General features: G+C 43.0%; 1 long non-coding RNA gene across 1 annotated transcript in view; it reads left to right on the top strand.

Annotated features, from left to right (window-relative positions):
* Positions 1 to 106: 106 nt before the first annotated feature.
* The window catches only part of LOC133382792 (uncharacterized), a 32,953-nt gene continuing 15,895 nt past the window's right edge, over positions 107 to 17,164 (top strand). The window contains exon 1 of the long non-coding RNA XR_009762083.1: positions 107 to 183. This is a non-coding gene — a long non-coding RNA (uncharacterized LOC133382792). The remainder of the gene's footprint in view (positions 184 to 17,164) is intronic.

Here is a 17,164-nt window from a genome sequence, read left to right as displayed (position 1 = left end):
GGTAAGTGCTGGTTGTTTAGAGTATGCATGGTAAGTAGTGAAAGAGGAGGGGGAGTGAATGGGCAATAGAATGCTTGATGATTGGCTGAATGTTTAAAATGGCTGACAGTAATCATAAGAGAGAGCGGTCCGGACTGGTGGAGTCCCTGGTGGTGCCTAGTGACAGGCAGTAGCCACGCGCAGGTAGGAACCTGACAGGGAGAGCCAGGGAAGGATGCATCACATGTGGTGGCAGTAGTGGTGGGATACGAACAACAGAGAATCCAGATACGAATACTAGAGAATCCAGAACAGTGGTGTGGCAAACAGAAATAACAAAACAAGATTTCTTGTGAGAGTGACTGGCAAAGAGTGTGTGGCAAAGAGTGAGTGAACTCAAACAGGTTGTTATGGCATGGAGGGTTGTGGTGTCAGTAGCGGTGGGATACGAACAACAGAGAATCCAGATACGAACCAAAGAGAGTCCCAAAGACACGTGGTGACAAAGGAGACTACGTCACAGGTGTTGGCTGTAGCAGTGAGATACGAATACTAGAGAATCACTAATAGTTGTGTGGCAAACAGAAATAACAAAACAAGATTTCTTGTGAGAGTGACTGGCAAAGAGTGTGTGGCAAAGAGTGAGTGAACTCAAACAGGTTGTTATGGCATGGAGGGTTGTGGTGTCAGTAGCGGTGGGATACGAACAACAGAGAATCCAGATACGAACCAAAGAGAGTCCCAAAGACACGTGGTGACAAAGGAGACTACGTCACAGGTGTTGGCTGTAGCAGTGAGATACGAATACTAGACAATCCCTAATAGTTGTGTGGCAAACAGAAATAACAAAACAAGATTTCTTGTGAGAGTGACTGGCAAAGAGTGTGTGGCAAAGAGTGAGTGAACTCAAACACCATGGCTGAATACATAAAAATGAAAAGAGAGGAGCTGGTGGAGAAGTGCATAACATTCAATTTACCTCATGAGGGTAAAGGGGTAGATGAATTGAGGGTAGCACTTACAGGATTTGCAACTGCCCAGCAAAAACAACCTGTCAGAGAAGAGACCCTAGAAGGATATTTAAGCAATCCCGCTTATATAGAGTACTTGAGAGAGAGATTGAGGATGGAGGCTGAGGAAAAAGATAAACAGCGGGAGTTGGAAGCTGAGAGATTGAGGATGGAAGGTGCAGAGAAGGAAAAACAGGGAGTTGGAAATTGAGAGAATGAGATTGGGGTTTGAGGAGAGGGAGAAGCAACGAGCATTGGATGCTGAATTACAAGTAGAAAAGTTAAAATTTGATAGAGAGAAATTTCACTCTGAGGAGACAAGGAAAGAGAGACATGGAGCAAAAATAAAAATTACTCCAAAGGACTTTGCTGTCTATGAGCCTGGTCAAGATCCTCAAATTTACCTCAGCACCTTTGAAAAAGCAGCTCAGTTGTGGGGGCTACCTGAAGATAAATACATGCAGTATTTATCAAACCTGATTAAAGGGGAATTGGCTGAGGTATACCAACATTTCCCCTCAGACAGGCCCGTCACCTATGCTGAATTCAAAGAAGCAGTGTTTAAAAGATTCAGGCTGGGGCCTGATTATTTTAGAAAGCTTTTCAGAAACTGCCAGATAGAGACAGGGAGGTCTTTTGTGGAACTGGGAGCAAAGTTGATGGATATATTTGGAAAGTGGATGAGTAGTGCCAAAGCTCAGTCAGTGGAAGAGGTGAAAAGCCTCATGATACTGGATCAATTATACCATCAGTTACCACCAGAAATAAGGCTCCTGGTCAAAGACCGTTCCCCTACATCTGTGCAGGAGGCCGCAGAGATGCCGGATCACTTCGCCTCCAATAGAACTGGCTGGGTGGGGAAAACATCAAGAGAGTTTAAACCCAGACCATATAGTGCTGGCAGAAGGGATGTGGTACCACAGCGAGTGAGTCCTCCATTAAAATCTGAAGGGCACAGGACACCCCAGAGTGGATCTGTGTACCCTAAAAGTGAGGAGAAATTATGCTACAAATGTGGTAGACCAGGGCACCTATGTTTTCAATGTGAGGTTGCCAACCCCAGTAGTAATCCTGCTCAGACAAGGGCAGTGAAAACAGAGCCCAAGGCTTTAGAAACAGCGAAAAAGGTTCAGTTTTGCCAGATAAACTGGACAGAAGTAACAGACCTTGATTCAAGTCTGAGAGAGGAAGTGAGAGTACAAGGGGCAAATTATTGGGCATTGCTTGACACTGGTGCCGCTCAGACGTTACTGAGGCCAGATTTAATAAAATCTGAAGAAATATTACCTCAGGAAATGGTGAATATCCAAGGAGTGAGGGGTCAACCAGAGAGTTTGCCTGTGGCCCTAGTGAAAATGGAATGGAGAGGCCGAAAGGGCCAATATAAAGTTGGTATTAATGCCCAGCAACAAGAACCAGTAATACTGGGAAGAGATGTTATGGGGGCACAGGGGAAAATATATGTAGTGACCAGACAGCAAATTGGCAGAGAAAAAGAAGCCATATTAAGGGGGGCTGAAATAAACAGGGTGGAATCTGTTAACCAGCCTCAGGTCACCATAGCAACCACTAGCAGGCCTGCTGAAGAAGACAAACTGTATCAAGTGGTCTCTGGGGAAGAAGCAGATCAATTCAGGGAAGAGCTGCATAACGATACCAGTTTGAATCAAATAAAGGAACAGGCTCTGGCCCAACAGATTCCTTTCACTGACAAACTGAGGAATCAAGTTGTGTGTGAGAATGGGATTTTATATAGACTGTGGATGCCTGCTGAGAGAAAGGATGAATGTGAACCAGTGAAACAAATGATGGAAGTAGTGAAAGAGAATTTGAGTCATGCACAGGAGAAGCAAAGTTACTGGTATGACAGAACAGCCAGAGAACGTGTGTATGATGTGGGAGATATGGTTATGGCGTTCATACCCAGGAAACATGACAAATTACAGGCTAACTGGGAAGGACCATATACCATCAGAGAAAGGCTTGACACAGTGACATATGTAATCACCACAGACCAATTAAACAAAAGCAAAGTGGTTCATGTAAATATGTTGAAGCCTTACCATACCAGGGATGCACAGGTGTTGCAAGTTACCTTATTCCGTGAGGGAAGTGGGCCTGAACTTCCAGATTTGGTACAGGAAAGCAAAGACAAAGGAGGGGTAGATCAAGTGGAATGGTCAGAGGAGGTGAAGGAGGAAGTAAAAGAAGAGATTCTGAGAGTTTTGAAAACCTATAGGAATCTCTTTAGCAACAAACCTGGCCGAACCAGTATAGTTATACATTCCATTGATACTGGAGATCATGCCCCAATCAGATCTGTTCCGAACCGTGTGAATGGGAAAGTTTTGAATGGGATCAAAAAGGAGGTGGAAGATATGCTGGAATTAGGAGCGATCAGGGAATCCATCAGTCCCTGGGCCTCAAGTATTGTCCTGGTTCCGAAAAAAGATGGAACGACAAGGTTTTGCATTGATTATCGGCTAATCAATAAAATTACTGTCCCAGATGCGTATCCTATGCCTAGGGTAGACGCAATGTTAGAGTTATTGGGGGCAGCAACCATTATCTCTACACTAGATCTCTGTAAAGGATTTTGGCAAATGGAACTAGACGAACAATCCAGAGCCAAAACTGCCTTCAGTACACCAGATGGGTTATATGAGTTTGTGACCTTACCCATGGGACTAAGGAACTCACCAAGTTCATTTCAATACTGTGTTGCGAGGCATGTCAGATTTTGCAGTGGCCTATATCGATGACGTGGCCATTTTTAGCAAGTCGGTGCCTGAGCATGTCCAACACCTGAAAACAGTATTGGAGGCCTTAAGAAAAGCAGGCCTCACAATAAAAGCTAAGAAATGCCAGTTTGGACTAAAGGAAGTAATCTATTTAGGACATAAGGTGGGGAGTGGGAAAATCACCCCCTTATGGAGCAAGGTGGAGGCAATACAAGCGTGGCCGATCCCCTTAACCAAAAAACAAGTAAGGGCATTTCTGGGTGTGGCTGGTTTTTATAGGAAGTTTGTGAGAAATTTTGGGGAAATAGCAACCCCCTTGCATGAATTGACCAAGAAGAAGTGTTCTGAGCGTGTGGTATGGACGGATGAATGTCAGAAGGCTTTTGATCTACTGAAGCAAGCCTTGTGCCAAGGACCCATATTAATAGCACCAGACTATGAGAAACCATTCATCGTGGCTACAGATGCGTCGAACCTCGCGCTGGGAGTCGTCTTGCTGCAGGAGAGAGAAGGCACTAGACATCCAGTGGCGTACCTGAGTCGCAAGCTGACGCCGAGGGAGAAAAACTATTCGTCGGTCCAGAAGGAGTGCCTAGCGGTCGTGTGGGGACTGAACAAGTTGCGCCCATACATGTGGGGACGAAGATTCACAGTGACTACGGATCATCGGGCCTTGTTATGGTTGCAGACTATGAAAAACCATAACACTATGCTGCAGAGGTGGTCCTGGGCCCTACAGGACTATCAAGTGGACTTCCAGTTCATCAAAGGCAAGGACAATGTACTGGCCGATGGACTTTCCAGGCAAGTGGCTGGGACTGCAGTGACGTGACCAGACAGAGGAACAAAGAAAGACATTTTCCCCATAGAGACTTTTATTTGTAACGCGACGTATAAATCCTGGAACAGGAATAATACTCTGCCGTTGTTTAAGGGGGGGGAAATGTGATGTTCCTATATATTAGTGTATGTATGGTAAGTGCTGGTTGTTTAGAGTATACATGGTAAGTAGTGAAAGAGGAGGGGGAGTGAATGGGCAATAGAATGCTTGATGATTGGCTGAATGTTTAAAATGGCTGACAGTATAAATGAAAGGATGACAGGTAAATCTGGGTGAATGTGAGGTGGTGAATTGTGGAATCTGGGGGGAGAAGAGAAAGAGTGGATTGCTTGGTGGGGTTTAGAGAGTTGTTTGCCAGGAGGGAGGTGGAGTTCGGATTAGTATTGAGTAAAACCATATGCTTATGTGCCTTAAGAAGAAATCTTGTTAATCTTGTTAGCTTTGTTATCTGTAATAAATACTTAATTTGGTTTACCAAAGGCCTGATCCTTGGCTGGGGTTTCACAGACCAGAAGGGAGGGTAAGGTAATGACCAAGGCTGAAGGGGAACTGTAACAAATGGTGGCAGCGGTGAAGAGAGTAACAATACCAGTATTCAGAGTCTCTGGGAATACTAGTATTGGGACGTTACTGGTGGTTGCTTAGCAGGGGGATCTGTTGAGATCTGAGCTAGAGCGGGGAGAGAAATCATAAGAGAGAGCGGTCCGGACTGGTGGAGTCCCTGGTGGTGCCTAGAGACAGGCAGTAACCACGAGCAGGTAGGAACCTGACAGGGAGAGCCAGGGAAGGACGCCTCACAGTGTCCTCTACAAGATGCCACTGCGTCTCGCCTGGCCCAGAGCTGCATTTGGCTGCTTTTGCTCCATTAGCAAAAGCTGTTCTTCAAAGGCAGGCTAATCAGTTATTGTGGTAAAGGTTTTTTATTTATATTCTAAAAATAATGTATTAGGCACCGTACATGTAGACAGTAGATTCAGGATCTAAATAGGATCAGAGGATGCTACCTTATACTGAGTAAAACCACTGAACCATCTAGCTCAGTACTGTTGTCTACAGTCACTAACCAGCAGTCTCTCTCCAGGCAGGAAAACTTGTAGGGGGTGGCCCAAGTCCCAAGTTGTTTGCGATGTGCCCTGAATGTTCGCTGATGGGGCAAGCTAGGCAGTACTGATGAGATCCCAGCCAGTTGTTTACAAGAGAATATCTCAGGTGAGAAGTCCAACAAAAAGTTGCAGCATGTTACAGCATTAACACTTCAACAGATCTTGTCCCCCTATTAGAGTTCTAGGGGAGCCCCCAAAGCCATAGCTTTGGACTCAGTGGAGAGAGCAAGTCAAACCTTCCTGTCTTCCAAGTCCCACTCCACAGAGACTGGTCCAGGTCTATATTGTTCTCTGACGCTCACAGATGACATCCCCTCCAGCCAGGGGGAGTCAGGCTAAAGGGAGGCCTACCCTCTCTAAACCCCTTCTAGAAGCATCTCCAGCTATTAGTTTCTGTGGCAACTGGTCATCCGTGCGTCTTGGAAAGAGATACTTAACAGATGTGGCCAGAGCCATTCAGCTTAACAAAGTGACTGGTTTGACCACTTTAGCAGCCTCTCTTTCTACAGCACCCCACCTTACAGATAGGCAACCACAGGCAGGGAGGAAAGAAACCCAAAGATGACATCCCAACCAAACTCCCACTCTACCCCCAATCCTATATCAGTATTTTGTACACAGAAAGCTGTATAACACTGTGACCAGGGCCGGTCACTGTGACATTTTGCTGCCTGAGGCAAAGAACAAGATGGTGCCCCCCTCCACCGCCACACAAAAAGCCATGTGCAGAATATGACTGGAGCGGCAGCTGAATCTTACTTCAGCATTGGCAGTGGGACAGCATTCCCCAGTGTACCTAAAGGGCAGTGGGCTATCTTAGGAGGTGCAGACTGACTTAAGAGGATTCAGGGAACATTGAGGGGACTGATGCCACTGCCTGAGGCAGCTGCTTAACCCTGACTGTGACATACATCAGCCTGAGCATAGAAAACTCTCTGCATGATCGCATTAACCTTCGAGTCAAATGACTGTATTTCCCCTTGCTTTAATTATATTAGAAAGATTTGCTATCTACTAACAACCCTGCCTCCTCTTACAAAAGAGTGTTTCTCATCAGCACTTAAATGCAAAAGTAAACAGAGCAAGAGAACAAGCATGGTTTAGCTTTACGGTTATTTTCCTGAGATCATGCTGTGCTTTCTGATTAAAGCTTTTTCTTTTTTTAAAATGGCAGATAGAAAAGAGATCAACACTAAGATTAGGATAGTTAGGGCATACCAAAAGGAGTCTCCTGGACATCAGCTAGATTGAATGACAGGATGTAGCCATGTGCTGGAGCACCGTATCCATTTTATGTGAAAGAGCTGGTCTGGTGAATGAAGACTTTTGTAATGTGTTATCGTATCTCATAAGTCAAGAGACAAATGAAACAAAACAGAAGCAATTGAAAAATAGTTATCCCAGGGGTTCCCAAACTATGGCCTTAATTCACGTGTGTGTGTGTGTACAAATACAATTAAAAATCATACAGCATCTAGCACAGTGCATTACATTTGCTAAAACAGGCTGAAAATGCATTAATTGGTCTGCCAAGATCCTCAGCAGTTTTATAGTAATCCAGCCTGGAGGTTACCAGTGCATGGACAATAGTGGTGTGTGTGGGACCTTTGAACTACAACTCTCATCATCGCTGGTTATTGGCCATGCTTGCTGGGGCTGATGGGCATTATAGTTCAGCAACATCTGGAGAGTCAAAGGTTCTCCACCCCTGCAACAGACATTTTCCTGGGGTAAACTCTGACATGGGAAGACTTACTTCAAAGTAAACATGTATCAGGTTCTGTTGTAAGAGTGTGAGCTGGGAATGTGCCAGTTCAAACTCTCACCCCAGCCATGAACTCATTAGGGTCGGAATTCCATGCATGCTTTCGTTGGAGTAAGTGAAACTGAGTTCAGTGGTAATTTCTGTGAAGTAAATATGCATAGGATTAGGCTTTATTTACATAAGACACTCATCTGAAATATGAAAAGATTGTACACAAAGACACAATTTGCCATTTATAGCTTGCACTTCAACAAAATTCCAACGGCAGCTTGCATAAAAATAAACTAAAAACAAACTAGTTAAACAAAAGCAGCATAAAATCAGTTGATGAAGATAAAAAGAATGTATAGGATGCTATCCTAAAGGCTGGGGAGGGAGCAGTTGATCCACCTTATTCAAAGCCATGCTGGGCTCTCGCAGGCAAGGCAGAAGTAAGGGCAGACTAGCACTCCCATTGGGAACAATAGGAAGGAAATAAAGCTGGCCTAGTAACAATGTTAGAGCTCTGACATGGGTAGGGCAATGGCTGCAGAAATTTCTCCAGCAGCGGGGAAGTGTCATCTAACATTGAAGAGGAAGATCCAATGCTTCCTATCGCCTCTGGGATGCCCTCCCATGCACTGACCTGGGAAAATAAAAAGACATCTGGTGCCAAAAGGACTTCAAGGTAGGTGCCAGGTGAGCTTCTCTGGGAAGAGCTTTCCTTATTTGAGGTGCCACTACTGAAAAGGCCCTGTCCTCGGAAGCCATCCACCACACCTTTTCTGGTTGGGACATAAATGAAAATCTATATAGGCACATCTATATAGGCACATCTGAAGACTGATGATCTTTTGGCTTTAGGTCCCAAACTGTGACTTGATTTGAAGCTCAAAACAGCACAAATGTATGTCAAGTATATGAGAATGTATGTGAAGTGCTTTGGAACCCTGCTATATAAGGGCTTTTTTATTATTGCCATTTCCCCTTTGAGATTAGTATATCCCTTTCCTTTCTTCCTCCAATATGAGTGTCTCATTTTAATTTCTTTTTTAGAGTTGTCTCATTCAATTAGCAACTGGAGCCTAGTGAGTTAGATGCGACCCTCTATCCCCTCATCTGCCCCATTCCCAGTTACTTACACAGAGGAAATAGACAAGGGATGGAAAGGAGTGATGGTGTGCCAATGGGATTTGGTAAAAAGCAACTCTGAGGGTTAAAGAGTCTGGGCCCTTGTCCAGTCACCTTCCCAACCCATTTACAAAGTAACCCTATAGAAAAGCAAGTTGCTGGCAATTATGATATTAAACTCATCATCCACCTCCGGTACTTAATATTTCAAATTAAAAACAGCACTTTTTAAATGGCTAACATATGGAACCTGTTGTTTGTTACTGAATCCTTGTTACTATAAGCACTATAATACTGGCAGAGCCTTTACAGTGCAATTCTGTACAGGTCTACTCAGAAGTAAGGCCAACTGAGTTTAATAAGGCTTAATGCAAGATAAATATGTAGAGAATTGCAGCCTCAGCAAACTGTATGGGTAGGACTCTATGGATGTGCAAATACTGTAGGTGCAGTATATTCAGTGCTGATTATACTTTTTTCATTGGCAATATATTTCACTGTTGGGCTTCTCTGATCCTTTGTAATCTAATGCAGCCAAGTGTGGCAAATGTAAAGTCTAGACTATTGACTTGAGTTTTCATCATGTATTCTAATGTGCAGTATTCCAAAGCTGTTTCTCAAAGTCATAATGGAATATGAAATAACTGACAGGAGGAAATTGGAAGATCAGTGAACTAAGACTGCAGGTAACCCTGCTTGCCTGGAATGAAGCCCCATTGAATTCAATAGGAAACATGCTTCCGAGAAGACATGTTAGCATTTTGCTGTAAAACATTATTAACCTTAGAATTCACTGACCTACAGTCTAGAAATGTATACGAATCATAATTAAATGTTTTGTATTCATCAACTGGAGGTTCTAGGGCTGGGGGACTGTTTTTCAGCCCGTGGGTCATTTCTCCTCATGAGGAACCTTCCAGAGGCTCCTTACCCATGGTGGGCAGGGCAAGAGGCAAATGTGGGTAGAGCAACGGATGTGACTTACACCTTTGTACAATAGACTACATTCCACCCTCCAGCCATGCAAAGTCAGAGGTGTGCGTGCACATTCATGCACCCCCCCCCCATCCAGGCATCACAGCTCAAGGACAAATTCCGCCCAAGGAAAAGCACCAAAGGAGGGTGTGGAGGAGAGCCAGTGATGGACTAAAACCTCGAGTGGACTCCACCGCCCCACCTGTTCTAGCAGCTTGTTTGTATCATTTGTGTCCTGATTTCCCCCCTACCCCACCAAAGTTCCTAAAGGAACTATTTGCATGAACAATATTAAACTGGTAAAGTTTTCCCTATCATTCCACCTCTGTGCCAAGAACGGTTTTACCTGATGATGTTAAAAAGATGGCAGGTTCTATAGGGCACTCACAGGCATAATTGTGTGTGACCTACCCTCTGTTCTTCCCCTTCTGTCCACTAAGCGTGATCATAGGCCCCTAATTTCTCTGGCATATTTTTCCCTTTACAAGGTTTTCCACTTAAAAAATAAATAAATCCCAAGCTAAAGAATATCCCACATTCTTAAACTTGAAAAAGGCTCAGCCTTTTCTTGTGTAGCTGTCATTTAGGCAGTAATTCAGCTATTACAGCATCCTCAATTTCTGCATCTCTCTGTTGGGAAAGAACATACCCAATCTTAAGAATTTGGACTTGATACTGAGATGCGGACTCCAAATGTGCAGTTTCTCCTATCCATCACTGAAAGCTAAAGAGACAAGCAAAAAAGGCAAGGCCCAGGTATTGTGAATAATAATGCTTGGAGAGATCTAATAAAACCATTTAATAGTGGGAAAATGAATAGTTTTCCAGGTTTCTGACACCAGTTTGTATCCTGGTTTAGAATTCTCAAGTCAGCTTTCATATAGTATTTATATTAAAATGATGTAAGTGAGCTCACAGAAGACAAATGATCAACTCAGAGAACAATTATTAGAAAATATTTTTGACTGATACGTAGGGATGGAATGTTCTGTCAATTTCGGTTTACTCAGTTTTTCATTTTTCTAATGTTAATATTAAATTCAGTTTTTCACATTTCTGCAGCAATTTATGAATTTTTTTACTGCACCTCAAAATTCGGGTAAGTATGAATTTCATAAGATGCCTGTGTTTCACTTCACATATTGTTGCAGAAAGTACAAATTTGATAAATTTGACTTTAAATGCGAACTGAATAGAATTTCTCCCCCATCCTACTGATTTGTAAACACTTGAACAAGGAACACACACATTGCATATTGATCAAATCATCTTCAAATTAAAACACAGACAGATTTGAAGCAGCATTCCACACAGTTCTAATTAATTCTCATCAGTAGGAACTTCCTAGTTCAGTGGTTTTCCAGGAAGTTCCAATTTCTCAAAGATTTCACCACACAGTCAATAATCCTATTGGAAGCCATCAGATATTCTTAACTTTAAGTTTGATTAAACAGGCAATAGCCCTTGCATACTGACCCAGCTCTCTAACATCTTGTAAGCTTTTCTGCTGAAAGCTCTTGCTTTGAAGATCTGATTCGGGTCCAGGTAGTCAGGTGATCACAACCAATATATTTGGTCATATGAGTTTTTGCACAATCCTAACCATGTCTATGCAGAAGTAAATCCTACAGAATGGAAAGGGTTAGGATTGCAACATTAGTCTATGAAATACATTTACATGAGGGCAAAGGACAATATTTCTGAAGCAAGAAGCATGTTTTTAGATATTACACACATTGTAGTAAATATCTTAGAAGAGTCGTTCGCTCCTTGTGCAGGAGAAGCACCTTTTTTAAGTTGGGGCTCATCATCTGTAATAAACTAATAATTAAAACAAAATCTGCTGCTGAATTGATTTAGTCAATTAAAAATATCAGTTAATCACTGTAGCCCCATTTAATATCAGATACAATATTTGGTAATGTGATATAAATCCAACCAAATTTGAGAAAAGAACTGGCACTTCTGCTCTATTAATGGCAAAAATTAGACTGTCTAGATCAGTGTCAAGGGGAAAACCAACCATATTGCCAGTTTTCTGTTTGTTTAATACAAACCAGAATTTGGAACAAGCATTTTAAAGTGATGTATTTTATTTCAGTACCATAAAGCATCAAATTCATTTGACAGTCTATAGATTGGGAACAATTTCTGCTTAAACCTAGAGAGCACTTGAGAATTCTGCTTTTGGGGAATGCGTGCTCTCTTGCAAGGATTAACAGCTACAATATCTGGATTTAGGAACTGCAGGCACAATGATTCAAAATTCATTATTAAGATTGGGTTCCACCTGTCAGATTTTCTTTAAGAACGTCTTTCAATTAGACAACTTTATTGGAATGGAAAATGCCACCTGCGTGATTTAGTAGCTGTTCTGCTATAAATTACACCCACCAATAGCCACGCAATCCACACTTGCTCCTCAACAAATTGAAGGGCCATAACTTATAGCAGTTGAAAAGAGCTTTATTGGCAAGCATGTTGATACTGAAGTACTACGTAGCCATAAGTGCTTTTCCTCACATGCCACGCACACACAACCTGGACCAGACAATCTTCATCATACGTATTTCAAGCACTTCCAAGCGAGGCTCTGCGGATTGCAGGTACTAATCCAACACTGCAGTTCCACAAAGAATAGGACATCTTGGGCCCTACCCAAAACCATACTCAAGGAACTCACTTTATAACAAAGCAGCTCTTCCAACTTTTCAAAAAATGTAGACATTTAATTGGGGGGGGGGGAATCACCAGTGTGGATCAGTAAGAATGTACTGTCAAGCTGGCATTCATTTTGTCCACCCCCACCTTCACGTATCCCATATCTCCCAAGTGGAGCATTCCAGTTTATGATGCACTGATTTACTATTCTGCAGACTTAAAATTTACATGGCCAAGCAGTTAAGTGTAGTGCATTTATTTGAAATTCCCATCTCCTGTTGTTTAGCATAACAGCAACTTTGTAAATGTGTAGCCACTTATGCTAAGTAGAGAGGAGCAATCGGATTCCAAAATCTTTGAAGGTACCTACTTTTTACCCAAATAGATAGATGCAACTCCATAAGACTACAGGAATCTGCTGTGTGCTGTAGAATTCAGTCTTATAATTAAATCATATAAGTCACTATGGTAATGTCTCCTTGATTTTTCAAGCTCGCCAGAAGTCATCATACATTTGGATCAATTTTGGTCTCGCACAGCATTTCCACCTCTCTGACACACTTGCTCAAGTACTATTGTTCCAATCCTTATCTTGCATAGAAAGATATGCTTCACCTTCTGCAATGTACACACTTTCCCACTAGAGGACAGGGTGGCAATATCTTCTGCTGTTTCATAAATGAGGGTTTTACTGCGTGGTCCATTTTGAATATCCTGCACTTACTCTGAAATAAAACTGTTAAGCTGCAAGCACATCATCTCAGATTAAATATATTCACGAGGCTACTGATCTCTAAGTTAGGTTAGGCAAAAAGGCTGTATTAACATAAGAACATAAGAACATAAGAAGAGCCTGCTGGATCAGGCCAGTGGCCCATCTAGTCCAGCATCCTGTTCTCACAGTGGCCTACCAGGTGCCTGGGGGAAGCCCGCAAGCAGGACCCGAGTGCAAGAACGCTCTCCCCTCCTGAGGCTTCCGGCAACTGGTTTTCAGAAGCATGCTGCCTCTGACTAGGGTGGCAGAGCACAGCCATCATGGCTAGTAGCCATTGATAGCCCTGTCCTCCATGAATTTGTCTAATCTTCTTTTAAAGCCATCCAAGCTGGTGGCCATTACTGCATCTTGTGGGAGCAAATTCCATAGTTTAACTATGCGCTGAGTAAAGAAGTACTTCCTTTTGTCTGTCCTGAATCTTCCAACATTCAGCTTCTTTGAATGTCCACGAGTTCTAGTATTATGAGAGGGGGAGAAGAACTTTTCTCTATCCACTTTCTCAATGCCATGCATAATTTTATACACTTCTATCATGTCTCCTCTGAGCCGCCTTTTCTCTAAACTAAAAAGCCCCAAATGCTGCAACCTTTCCTCGTAAGGGAGTCGCTCCATCCGCTTGATCATTCTGGTTGCCCTCTTCTGAACCTTTTCCAACTCTATAATATCCTTTCTGAGATGAGGCGACCAGAACTGTACACAGTATTCCAAATGCAGCCGCACCATAGATTTATACAACGGCATTATGATATCGGCTGTTTTATTTTCAATACCTTTCCTAATTATTGCTAGCATGGAATTTGCCTTTTTCACAGCTGCCGCACACTGGGTCGACATTTTCATCGTGCTGTCCACCACAACCCCGAGGTCTCTCTCCTGGTCGGTCACCGCCAGTTCAGACCCCATGAGCGTATATGTGAAATTAAGATTTTTTGCTCCAATATGCATAATTTTACACTTGTTTATATTGAATTGCATTTGCCATTTTTCCGCCCATTCACTCAGTTTGGAGAGATCTTTTTGGAGCTCTTCGCAATCCCTTTTTGTTTTAACAACCCTGAACAATTTAGTGTCGTCAGCAAACTTGGCCACTTCACTGCTCACTCCTAATTCTAGGTCATTAATGAACAAGTTGAAAAGTACCGGTCCCAATACCGATCCTTGAGGGACTCCACTTTCTACAGCCCTCCATTGGGAGAACTGTCCGTTGATTCCTACTCTCTGCTTTCTGCTTCTTAACCAATTCCTTATCCACAAGAGGACCTCTCCTCTTATTCCATGACTGCTAAGCTTCCTCAGAAGCCTTTGGTGAGGTACCTTGTCAAACGCTTTTTGAAAGTCTAAGTACACTATGTCCACTGGATCACCTCTATCTATATGCTTGTTGACACTCTCAAAGAATTCTAATAGGTTACTGAGACAGGACTTTCCCTTGCAGAAGCCATGCTGGCTCTGCTTCAGCAAGGCTTGTTCTTCTATGTGCTTAGTTAATCTAGCTTTAATAATACTTTCTACCAGTTTTCCAGGGACAGAAGTTAAGCTAATTGGCCTGTAATTTCCGGGATCCCCTCTGGATCCCTTTTTGAAGATTGGCGTTACATTTGCCACTTTCCAGTCCTCAGGCACGGAGGAGGACCCGAGGGACAAGTTACATATTTTAGTTAGCAGATCAGCAATTTCACCTTTGAGTTCTTTGAGAACTCTCGGGTGGATGCCATCCGGGCCCGGTGATTTGTCAGTTTTTATATTGTCCATTAAGCTTAGAACTTCCTCTCTCGTTACCACTATTTGTCTTAGTTCCTCAGAATCCCTTAAAACCATAGCTATTCTCCTTAAGTTCTGCTTCACATCAAAAAAGTAAGGTTTTGTAAAACAGATGTGCACAATAGAGATAATACAACCTAACACTGAAATTGCTTAACAACACTAACATTAGACTGGTTTTATTCCCTGTTGTATCTTTTTTTATTCAAATAGCAGCAAGTGTTTTGCAATGACCAATGCACTATAGATACTGGTATTCCTAAAGGGAGTGAAATTTCCATATCTTAGATTATATAAAGATCTCTCCCCCCCCACAAAAAAAATATAGGTTGCTTTATAGTTTATGCAGCTGGTCCAAGACTCCTATTTACTTACATTTTGCGATACATATTTATGCAGAGAAACACTGTTGGCATTTGTTTGCCACATGTATTACAACTCCTACAGGCCAGGCCAGTAAGTAATTCCATGCAACAAACTTGCATAATGTTGGGACAACATATTACTTGGTGCTAATTTTCGGTAAACTCGATTTGTTCTATTCATAGGCAGTTTAACACTGCAATCCTAACCTCCTGACCCTTGTTGAAAGAGGATAAGGATATGGTGGATGTGCTCCTCCACCAGCCGGCAGAGCTTGGCAAAGTTACTTTTTTGAACTACATCTCCCATCAGCCCACTCCAGTGGCCATGCTGGCTGGGGCTGATGGGAGTTGTAGTTTAAAAAAAGTAACTTTTCCAAGCTCTGCCAGCAGGGGACCTCTTCAACTATAGAGGCCCCCACTGTGCCCAGCCAGGCAGGAAGCTACTGGCAGCAGAAAGCCGAAAACAGAAGAACCCCATGAATGCCTTGAGGGTCCCAGTCCTTTGGCCCATTAGTTGAGGAAGCCTGGAGACAGTGCAGCAAAAAATAGAAAAACCTGCCTCCACCTTTCACCCTGGCTAGCTTGAGAGGCAGGCTTGTAATTTAGGTTGTAGATCCTCCACTCTGAGCTGCTCCCGAACTGGGGTTAGGATTCCTCTAAAACTAGCAGTCCTTAATATATTTTAGAGATGGCTGCGACAATGGACTGGATGAGGGCTAATAAACTGAGGCTCAATCCAGACAAGACTGAGATGCTGCTAGTAGGTGGTTCTTCTGACCGAATGGTGGATGTCCAACCTGTCCTGGATGGGGTTGCACTCCCTCTGAAGGAGCAGGTACATAGCTTGGGGGTTCTCCTAGAACCATCTCCGTCACTTGAGGCTCAGGTAGCCTCGGTGGCACAGAGTGCCTTCTACCAACTTCAGTTGGTGGCCCAACTACAGGGATAACCTGGCTTCAGTTGTCCATGCTCTGGTAACCTCCAAGTTAGATTACTGCAAAGCGCTCTACGTGGGGCTCCCTTTGAAGACGGTTCGGGAGCTGCAGCTTGTGCAAAATGCAGCAGCTAGATTGGTAACAGGGGCCAGACGGTTTGAACATATAAAACCGATTCTAGCCCGCTTGCATTGGCTGCCTGTATGTTTCCAAGCTCGATTCAAGGTGCTGGTTTTAACCTATAAAGCTTTACACGGCTTAGGACCACAATACCTGATGGAACGCCTCTTCTGACATGAACCCACTTGTATACTATGCTCAACATCCAAGGCCCTCCTCTGGGTGCCTACTGCGAGGGAAGCTGGGAGTGTGGCAAAATGGGAGAGGGACTTCTCAGTGGTGGCTCCCAAATTATGGAATGATCTCTCTGACAAGGTGTGCTGGCGCCAACACTGTTATCTTTTCGGCGCCAGGTCAAGACTCTCCTCTTCTCCCAGGCATTTTAGCATGTGTTTTTAAATTGTTTTTTTTTTTTAATTGTATATTTGTTCTTAATGTTTTTAATTGCTGTAAACTGCCCAGAGAGCTTCGGCTATGGGCCCATATATAAATGTATATAAATGTTGCAACTTGCAAACTAACAAATGTATTATGGTTTAAGCTTGCATGAACTACTTCATTACCACTGTTAATTACACAAGTATCACCATTTCCAGGAGTAGCCATGTTTATCTTTTGCAGCAAAAACAAAGTTTTGCAATATATTTATTTTGGCATAAGCTTCATGCATCTGATGAAGAGGATTGCTGACCACAAAAGCTTATGCCAGGATAACTTTGTTGGTCTTTATGGTGTGAGAAGACTTTCACTGGCTCTGTACTTTCTGCAGTTACCTTCCCTCTGATCTCAGTGTTTACAACCCGCAGCCACATGTAACTCAGGATAACACACCTTGCATCAAACTTATGCCATAATAAACCTGTTAGTCTTTAAGGAAGCTCAAGACTCTTGTCATTTTTGCTACAGACAAAAAGAGCTATCTCACTGGAACTTTAGGCTGCAGTCCTATACCCGTTTAGCTGGAAGTATTTCCCCTTGAGTTCAGTGGAACTTATTTCTGAGTAGACATGCATAGGCTTGCAC

This window comes from Rhineura floridana, chromosome 4 (assembly GCF_030035675.1).
Source record: "Rhineura floridana isolate rRhiFlo1 chromosome 4, rRhiFlo1.hap2, whole genome shotgun sequence".
NCBI lineage: Eukaryota > Metazoa > Chordata > Lepidosauria > Squamata > Rhineuridae > Rhineura > Rhineura floridana.
This window is presented reverse-complemented; position numbering and strand designations above follow the sequence as displayed.